Source organism: Cynara cardunculus (genome assembly GCF_001531365.2).
Source record: "Cynara cardunculus var. scolymus isolate 2C chromosome LG 15, CcrdV1, whole genome shotgun sequence".
Lineage (NCBI taxonomy): Eukaryota > Viridiplantae > Streptophyta > Magnoliopsida > Asterales > Asteraceae > Cynara > Cynara cardunculus.
In genome coordinates, this window is record NC_037542.1 from 13658219 (window position 1) to 13667206 (window position 8988).

Here is an 8988-nt window from a genome sequence, read left to right on the forward strand (position 1 = left end):
TCAAATAGTTAATTTGATACTAATATCGATATATTTTTGTCAAATTTTTATGATATCTTCAAACATATATTTTATTCAAAAATAAAAACATCATCGTTTTCTCGAAATCACATACAGTCATATTATAACATCGACTGAGATAAAGAATAAAATGAAATATTAAAATCACGATGTGTCTCGCTGCATTGCACGAGTACGCTTCTAGTATTATATCAAGAAACTGATTATATATATAAAAAAATTGAAGATCTCACGAGCTTTTCTAATCGAGTATTGATAGCTCTACTCGACTCGTTAATATGTCGAGTTCGAGTTTGAGCTGAGCCTATTCGATAGAGTGTTGACCGAGTTTTAACCAAGTCAATCTCGAATAGCTCGCGAGTTGTCTGATATCATTTATACCCCTGTGCTAGTATGCTATATTATTATTTAAATCGTTACCAAACAGCCCTGCCCTATGACAAGTTACTATAAACCTCATTAGGCCTATTGGATGCCGGCCCATTATAAAGCCCAAATGTGAGCTATTGGACCTCCTAATTGTGTTATATGCTTACAAGGAGGGTTGTTGAACTAATGTTTAAGCCCATGATTTGAAATCGATAATAATCATTTATGGATGTTTGGAATAGATATGGTCAAATGGGTTGGTCGGGCTTGAGACCGGGGGGACCGGAATCGATTTGGGACTGGCCTGGTCTCGAATCGATTTGACTGGTTTGGGACCGTTGGTTAACGTGCGGTTACGGTTTTCGTCAAAAAACAAGGCCCGGTCGGGCCTAGGACAAACCCAATTTTTCAAAAAAATTACCGTTTTATAGTTGTTGCCCAACGTTCATATGATCGTTATTTTTCATTTTTGACTTTTTTTTTTGGTCTCATTTACCTTCTATACGCTATATTTAAGTCACTTGGTGTATGCGGGAAGATACCAACTCACAAACGCAAAAAAAGGTTCATAAATCTCACTATAATTCATGATTTCGGCTCATATTCGATTTCGGTTTTTAACAACTCCTAAATGTGAATAATCAAGAAAAAAATTATTGTAATATAATCAATTATTTATATAATTATTAAAATTACTTAATTATTCATGGCTTTAAATAATTGATTACCTGATTATATTTTTCAAATTGAAAAAATAACTTTTAAAAATGTATTATTTTCGGAAGAGTAATAATAAAATAAAAAACAAAATTATATTATTTTAAGAGTAATCAATCGTAATTAAAAGACGCACATATTTATATAAACAAATTTACAGAAAATATAAATATCCTTATCAATAATAAGGATCGAAAATCTTACCCGCTAAATAAGAAAAAAGACGATTTTTACCAATTTTAATGACCGATAATATTACATGATAAAGTAAATGAAGAAAACTTTCTTTTGATGACAAACAGCTTATTCAATAAGCAGTTGATAAAAAAACCCATTAATGTATTAATAAAATAAAGAAAGGAGTAATTAGATCAAGAGGCATCGATGCTTGATATGCACTTTTCGAATCTATACTCGATGCAAAATAACATATTTTCGTTTAATTATGATTTATTGAAATTGGTAAAGAAATAGATTTTTGTTAATAAAATATCATATAATAAAATGAAAAAAGGTCATTAAAAAACCTTTTTTTTTTTTCTTTCTCTTTTTAATGTTTCACCCCACGTGCAAAGGCTAATTAATTATTAAAAAAATAATTATAAACATAAACGAGATCTTGGTAGCATCTTTTTTACTTTAAAATTACGACAATTTTGAAGTGTTTAGTCAATTAAAGTGTTGTGTTTGATTGGAACCATGTTGATTAACATAAGTGTGGACTTAAGTGGTCCCTAATCCAACCTTAATCCGCACAAACATAGCGGTTAACGTGATCGGTTTGCTTTATAAATTATTTGTTTAATGTTAATTGGCATCATTAACTTTAATTACTTCAACCCGACAAAGCATGCATGTCTACATATATCTCCCATAAAACACATGCATTTTTTGGAAATGCATCCATGTTCAATCTCAAGCCAAGCCAAGCCAAGCCAAGCCGACACCTTGGCTCTACGCTTTTTGATAAGAAAATTAATTGATTCTCATTTAGCTCATGAGTTGGCTTCTATAAGGTGTTTGAGGTTTGGCTCGATTTATATATGTGTTGGTTTAGCTTGTAGGTAAATGTTTATGGTCGTATGAGAAGAAAAGTTATGGTAAGGAGAGATCTGAACCCTTAATCATTTTGAATTTCATACATATTCATGAATTGCGCTTTATAAAGGGATTGATCTGGTGCATCTAGGTATACCTTATTAATGTTGATATTCAATAACGATTGATCAAACGATGGATATCTATTCTTGCTTTTCTCATCATAACATCTCTTCTTACTGTAATCTAACTCATAGCTTATACAAGTTTATTTTGTTATAACTCTCTTGCAGGGGCGGACCAATGTATATGCGCGTTTTTTTAAGGCGCGACTTTTTTCAATTTTTTATTTTTTTAAAAGCATAATTTTAATATTAATTTTTGTGTTTTTATACTTTTAACTTTTGAATGCTCAGCTAATCACATGACTCACAATTTCATGGATTCATGTATGTTATGAACCGAAGGATAAAACGAAATTTTAAAACCTTTCCACGTTCTATTTTGAATATTTGGTCACAAACTATTTTTATAATAGCAATTAACACACACACACACACACACACACACATATATATATATATATATATATATATGTGATTGTTCTTGTTCTAACATGAATGTAAAATTTTATAATGTCATATTATTTGAATATAAATAGAAAAAATATGTGTATATATAATTATACATAGGGGTGAGCATAGGCGGGTACCCGCCCTTTTTTATAGGAACCGGAACCGGAACCGGCGGTTCTTGAGATATTGGAACCGGAACCGGCGGTTCTTGAAATATTGGAACCGGAACCGGTTAGAACGGTTATTGAATTTTTGGAACCGGAAACGGAACCGCCGGGAACCGGTTCCGGGTACCCGTTCCGGTTCCGGGTACCGGCTTCCTAAAATATTAAAATTTTGTTATTTAGAAATAAAAATAAAATATTGCCAAAACACTAAATTAAATAAACAAGAATACAAATTATACGGAATAATGGTTACAAATATTGTTTTAACGATTACAAACCATAATAGACTAATAGAAAATGTTCAAAGTTTAACGATTATATACTATAATTGTAAATGTTCAAAACTTAACGATTACATACTACGAACTGTAGTTTAGTAGAACTAGAAAGTAGATGAAGGATGAAGATGACCGCGTCATTTGAAGATGTAACTTAATATAAATTTGGAATTGAAAAAAATCAATTATTTTTTTATTGAAAAACAACCGCTGGTTCCGGGTACCCGGCGGGTAACGGTTCCAAAAAACTGACAACCGGAACCGGAACTGTTCTCAATCGGTTCCGTATTTTAGGAACCGGAACCGGAACCACTCATATCGGTTCTGGTTCCTGAACCGGCGGTTCCAAGGCGGTTCCGGTTCCGCAAACGGGTACCCGATTCCGCTGCTCACCCCTAATTATACATATGATATGACATACAAATTTACCCTCTTATATAAGAGATGACACTTACATAATCAACATTTACCGGATAAAGATGCTTACAAATAATTTCATTTTGATGATCAATAATATTATCCGACAAAGTAAATGAGGGTTGTGGTTCTTATTGGTAAGCGCTTACCTGATAAATATTTGGCAAACATTCCTTAGACTCGAGCCCAGCTAAAGGAGACTTAGGAGTTGTTACCAAAATGCTTAATGGCAAAAGGCATCACTCCACTTACCTTATCTTGTCAATTTTGTACATAGACAAACCAACCAATTCTCATATCAACTGTAATCAATTTAGTCGATACTAATTTAATTGGTTGGTAGTATCGTACCAACTATCTAAACTTTGTTAGTACATGATATTATAAGTCGTGTACCATGGTAATACCGAACCATACCGACTTATTTATTTAACTATTAATTAATTAATTAAAGTTTAATAAAAAATACAACATGTTTTGATTTTTGATTTTTAAATTTTAGATTATCTTATTATCAATCTTGCTAAATTATAATATGGATGAAATTACGGAACTTGATTGATTTCATATGTCTAAGCCTAACAATCTTAATGACTCACCCACACCTCCACTGTACATCATTTCTCCTCAATGTTCGCTTGTATTTATGAAAGTTATTTAAAAGTTTGTATAAATAGGGATAAGTGGTACAATACATGTCAACATGTTATTTGAATGTTCGACGATTCTAATGCATCCAACTCTAGTTGGTAAAGAAAGATGTTAATATAGATAAATTTGTAAATTCAACTTTTACGATGTTGGTAGGAAACTGTACAAACCAAAAAAAAAAATACCAGATATATATTATAAAATTTTGAATACCAATTATAATTGATTGATACACGAAATATTCACCGTAATGAAACATAAACTAGAAAAGAAAACCGCATGGTGGAAGAAAATGAAAAATATCCTCAAGTTTTTCAAATTCCATTATTTTTTTATTAACCTGGATATCTAACCCGCTATGCGAGCTGACTAATCTCAGGGCGACCACTTGCTTTGTAGATAGCCTGGAGTTACCGCATTTGAACCTCCGCGGCCACAAGAAGATTTTTATTCCTCTTTAGATTTGAACCTAAGACCTCCTGGTATTTTTAAGTTTTAATCTTTTAAGCCATGCTCAAACCAATTAGACACCACATTGTGGTTACCATTAGTTGTTTTTATATTTCAACAACTCTAATATACAAAATGTTAATCGCTTAGATTTATTTTTTATTGAAGCAAATGAGTAAACTACACATTTGGTCCATGTGGTTTGTAGAAAACAACATTTTTTGTCCCTATAATTTTAAAATTATAAGATAATTATCGTGGTTTGCAGAGATGTTCCAGTTTTGATCTCATTCTCTAGCGATCGTTTGTCAAATGAAAGACATTTTTATTACTTCATCGTCTTTTACACGACAAAGATCGATTTTATGATTTTGAACTCCTGCAAATTTTGAGTGAGTAAAAAACAAAAAAATGATAAAAAGACGAAAATATTTCTCGTTTAATGGAATTTTTAATGGCCATTAGAAGAATGGACCAAATTCGAAAGTTTTTGAAAATTACCATGGTTATCTTATAATTTCAAAACTATAAAAATGAAAAGTGTTATTTTCGACAAACCATAGAACCAAATTTGTAGTTTATTCAAATAGTTATTACATTTGCGAAAAAACACAAAGAGAAAAAGTTATACTCAAACTTATACATATATTTGCCTCGATCTAATAAATAAAATACTTATTGTAAAAATTTATATCAAACACAATAATTACAAGTATTTAAAATATTTCCAACAATTATGTTACAATTTTTCAAAGATAAAGTATCAGACACTAAAATCCACTAAAAAAAAGAAAAAAATTACATCAAACTCCAACAGTTATTCTATTTTAGCAAATTATATCATTAAAGTATTCAATATATTTAATAAAATATCATTTATCTCTCTTAAACACTTAATTTTAATATTTTTATTGGTGAAAAAGAATAAAATATTATTTTTCTCTCTTAAAAATATAGAGTTTTAGAGATTTTTACCATCTCTTTTTTTTAATAATTTTTTATATTAACATAGTTGTTGAAAATGCTCTTACAATTATCAAATATACATTTTTTAATTTCTACAATTATGATGATAATATTAAATAAATTAGGTAGAGATAAAAAAAATTAAAATCAACAACACAAAAATTATCTATACTATAATATAAAGCATCTGACAAAAACTCTTAAAAATTATTTTTCATGCATGAAGTATCATTTATTAATGCATATTACTTAAAATTCAATATTACAAGTAAATTATGCGTAAGTACAACTTATTAAAGCTTCATGTTGAATTCGTGTAACTAAGTGCAGATAAACATAATCAAATAGATGATAAATATCTCATTTTAAATATAAAAAATCTAAAATACAAATAGGATAGTCATGGACTTCTAACAAAACACTAAATTATCATCTTTATAAAAAACTATATTATTAAACCAAAAATAAAATAAATGAATTAAAAAAATACACGAAAAAGAAGAAATTTTAAATAGTTAGTTTGATACCAATACCAGTATTTTTTTCACTTTTTTATGATATTTTCATATTTATATTTTATTAAAAATAAAAATATTATCGTTTTCTTACCTACATAAAACCGTATTATAACATCAACTGAGACAAAAAAAGAAAAAAAACAAAACATTAAAATCAAGATATATTTCGCTACATTGTACGAAGTACCCTTCTAGTAGTTAAAAAATTTATTTTAATTGATATTCTGAAAACTTTAACTTTGCAATATTAATAGTTACTTCGGTAACTGTCAACTGCTTGTAAGTTGTTGCTTAAATAATATTGGCGTGCGAATCTAATTTTCTTTTTTAATTATAATTATTTATTATTACTTTTTGAAAAAACGAAAAAGAAAAAAGAAAAGTCAAGATTCAGTCGATAAAAAAGGAAAAATGATTACCGGTGATTTTGGCAGCAATATTTTAGGATTGTTTTGGGTTTTCAAAACCACATGTACCAAATAAATCTTCAAGCTTTTACCGCTTTATTTTTTATTTACTAGTTGTGTATTCGTATGATGCGGTGGAAATCATGAATTTTAATGATTTTGAAGTTTCATTGATTTTATTAGAGAAGATTTAACGATGAAAAAAAATTGTATGACAATTTAAAATTCAATATATTTAAAATCAACATATTTAAATGACTCCACAAATGTATTCGATTAACACCATAAGCAAAGAATAAGAGATGAATGAGAGAACTTTTAATAACTCATGATGAATATCAATTTGAATCTCACCTTGGGGATGATGAAAAGACATAGAGGTATGAGAGAGTGAAGGCATGAGTGAAAGATGTCAAAAGTACCTTGGGAACATGAAAAAAAAAGAGATAATGATGTGCATTAGTAACTTGTACTATATGTTATTTTAATTGTAGATTAAAAGATTTTAAGATTGAATGCATAAAGTGGTAGTACTTAATTTATTATGGGTTGTTTTTAAGACTTTGTACATAAATGTTAGTACTTTGAGCATTAAAAATTTGTTTTTAAGACTTTTGATAAATATGGTTTATAAAATAATATAGATATTATTAATAAATTATGATGATGGTTACTGATTTTTTGAAATTATAAAAATAGTTGTTAATGTTTCATTTTCGTTTACGGTTTTCTTCTTGATTAATAATTTAATATTTAGTGGGGTCGTTAAGTTTGTCATGTACCTCATTTGCTAGTAATACGAAGTCAATCTGGTCTTTTTTTTTCATGTTATTTAATAATAAAAGATTAGTATATAAATGCATTAAAATAAAACCTCATTCTCCGTTATCGTAGCTTGCAAATCCTTCTATGTCTTGCGGCCTCATACTCACCCTCTGAAATTTTAATTTGTCGGTTTCAAGCCTGAATCTTATTTAAAAAATGTTAGTCGACGTTAAAATTTAAATAAAATAAAAGAGTAAATTATGGATTTGGTTCATGTGGTTTACACTTTCTACCCAGAGTGGTCCCAAGTCCGAACATCAAAATGAATATAGATATGGTACTCTTGGTTGACATTTCCACGCTTATTGAGTCCCTTCCTCTAACGGAATGACAAAAATCTTGTTAACCCAGTTAAACAAGGGGGGTACTTTAGTCTTTTTACCTTTAATTTTGTTTATATCTTAATTCTATTTATGTTTATCTTTAAGAGTTAACTTATTCCCGCCCACCACTTTCCCCTCTGGCAAGCCTCCCCTTCCCTTCAGGGCGTACCTAGTTTTTGGGGTATGGTTGCCCATAAAATCATAAAAATGTAGGGCCTAAGTGTGAAAATTTTAAGGTATATATATATATATATATATATATATATATATATATGTGTGTGTGTGTGTAAAACCATAAGTTTTTTAAAGTGAAACCATTAGATATTTTGGGTGAAAATCATAAACATTAAATCTTTAGGGAGTTTAAATGATAAAAGTAAGAAATAAACCATTCCACACCAAGAGAATGGTAGTTGAAAATCACTTGCACTTTTAACCTTTCAAATAATTTAGTGGTTTTTAAATTTACTTCCCATCCTTTTTCAATCTTTTATTTTATACCCTTATCATATTAAATAATCAATTAATAGCTAAAATACATTTAAAAAAAATACATGTTTTCTTTGGCAAATGATCCTTTCTCTCTTAATGGTTATACAATCCACTTTCTTCAACTTGATATATAAACCTTGACCAATCTTGATGGTACGAAGGGATAGGATAACTTCTTTTACTTCTCAAATGTTTACCACTTCTCAAATAAACATCTTCAAATATATATTAGAAAGGTACTCGCACAATACAGCGAGATACATCTCGATTTTAATGTTTTGTTTTTTTTGTCTCGGTCGATGTTATAATACAATTTTATATGGTTTTGAGAAAGTAATAATGTTTTTATTTTTGAACAAGATATAAATATGAAGATATCATAAAGAATTGAAAAAAGTATTGATTTTAGTACCAAACTAACTATTTAAATTTTATTTTTTAATGTATTTTTTGATTCATTTTTTTTTTGTTCAATAATCTATTTTTTATAAAGATAACAATTAAGTATTTTGTTAGAATTCAATGATTATTCTAATTATATTTTAATTTTTTTTATATTTAAAATGCGATGTTTATCCTCTTAATTATGTTTATATGCAGTTAGTTATACGGATTCAAACATAAAGCTTTAATAAATTGTATTTACGCACAATTTATTTGTAATCTTGAATTTTAAGTAATATGCATCAATAAACAATACTTCATGCATAAAAAATGAGTTTTAAGAGTTTTTGTCAAATGTTTTATAATATAGTATGAGTGTGTGTGTGTGTG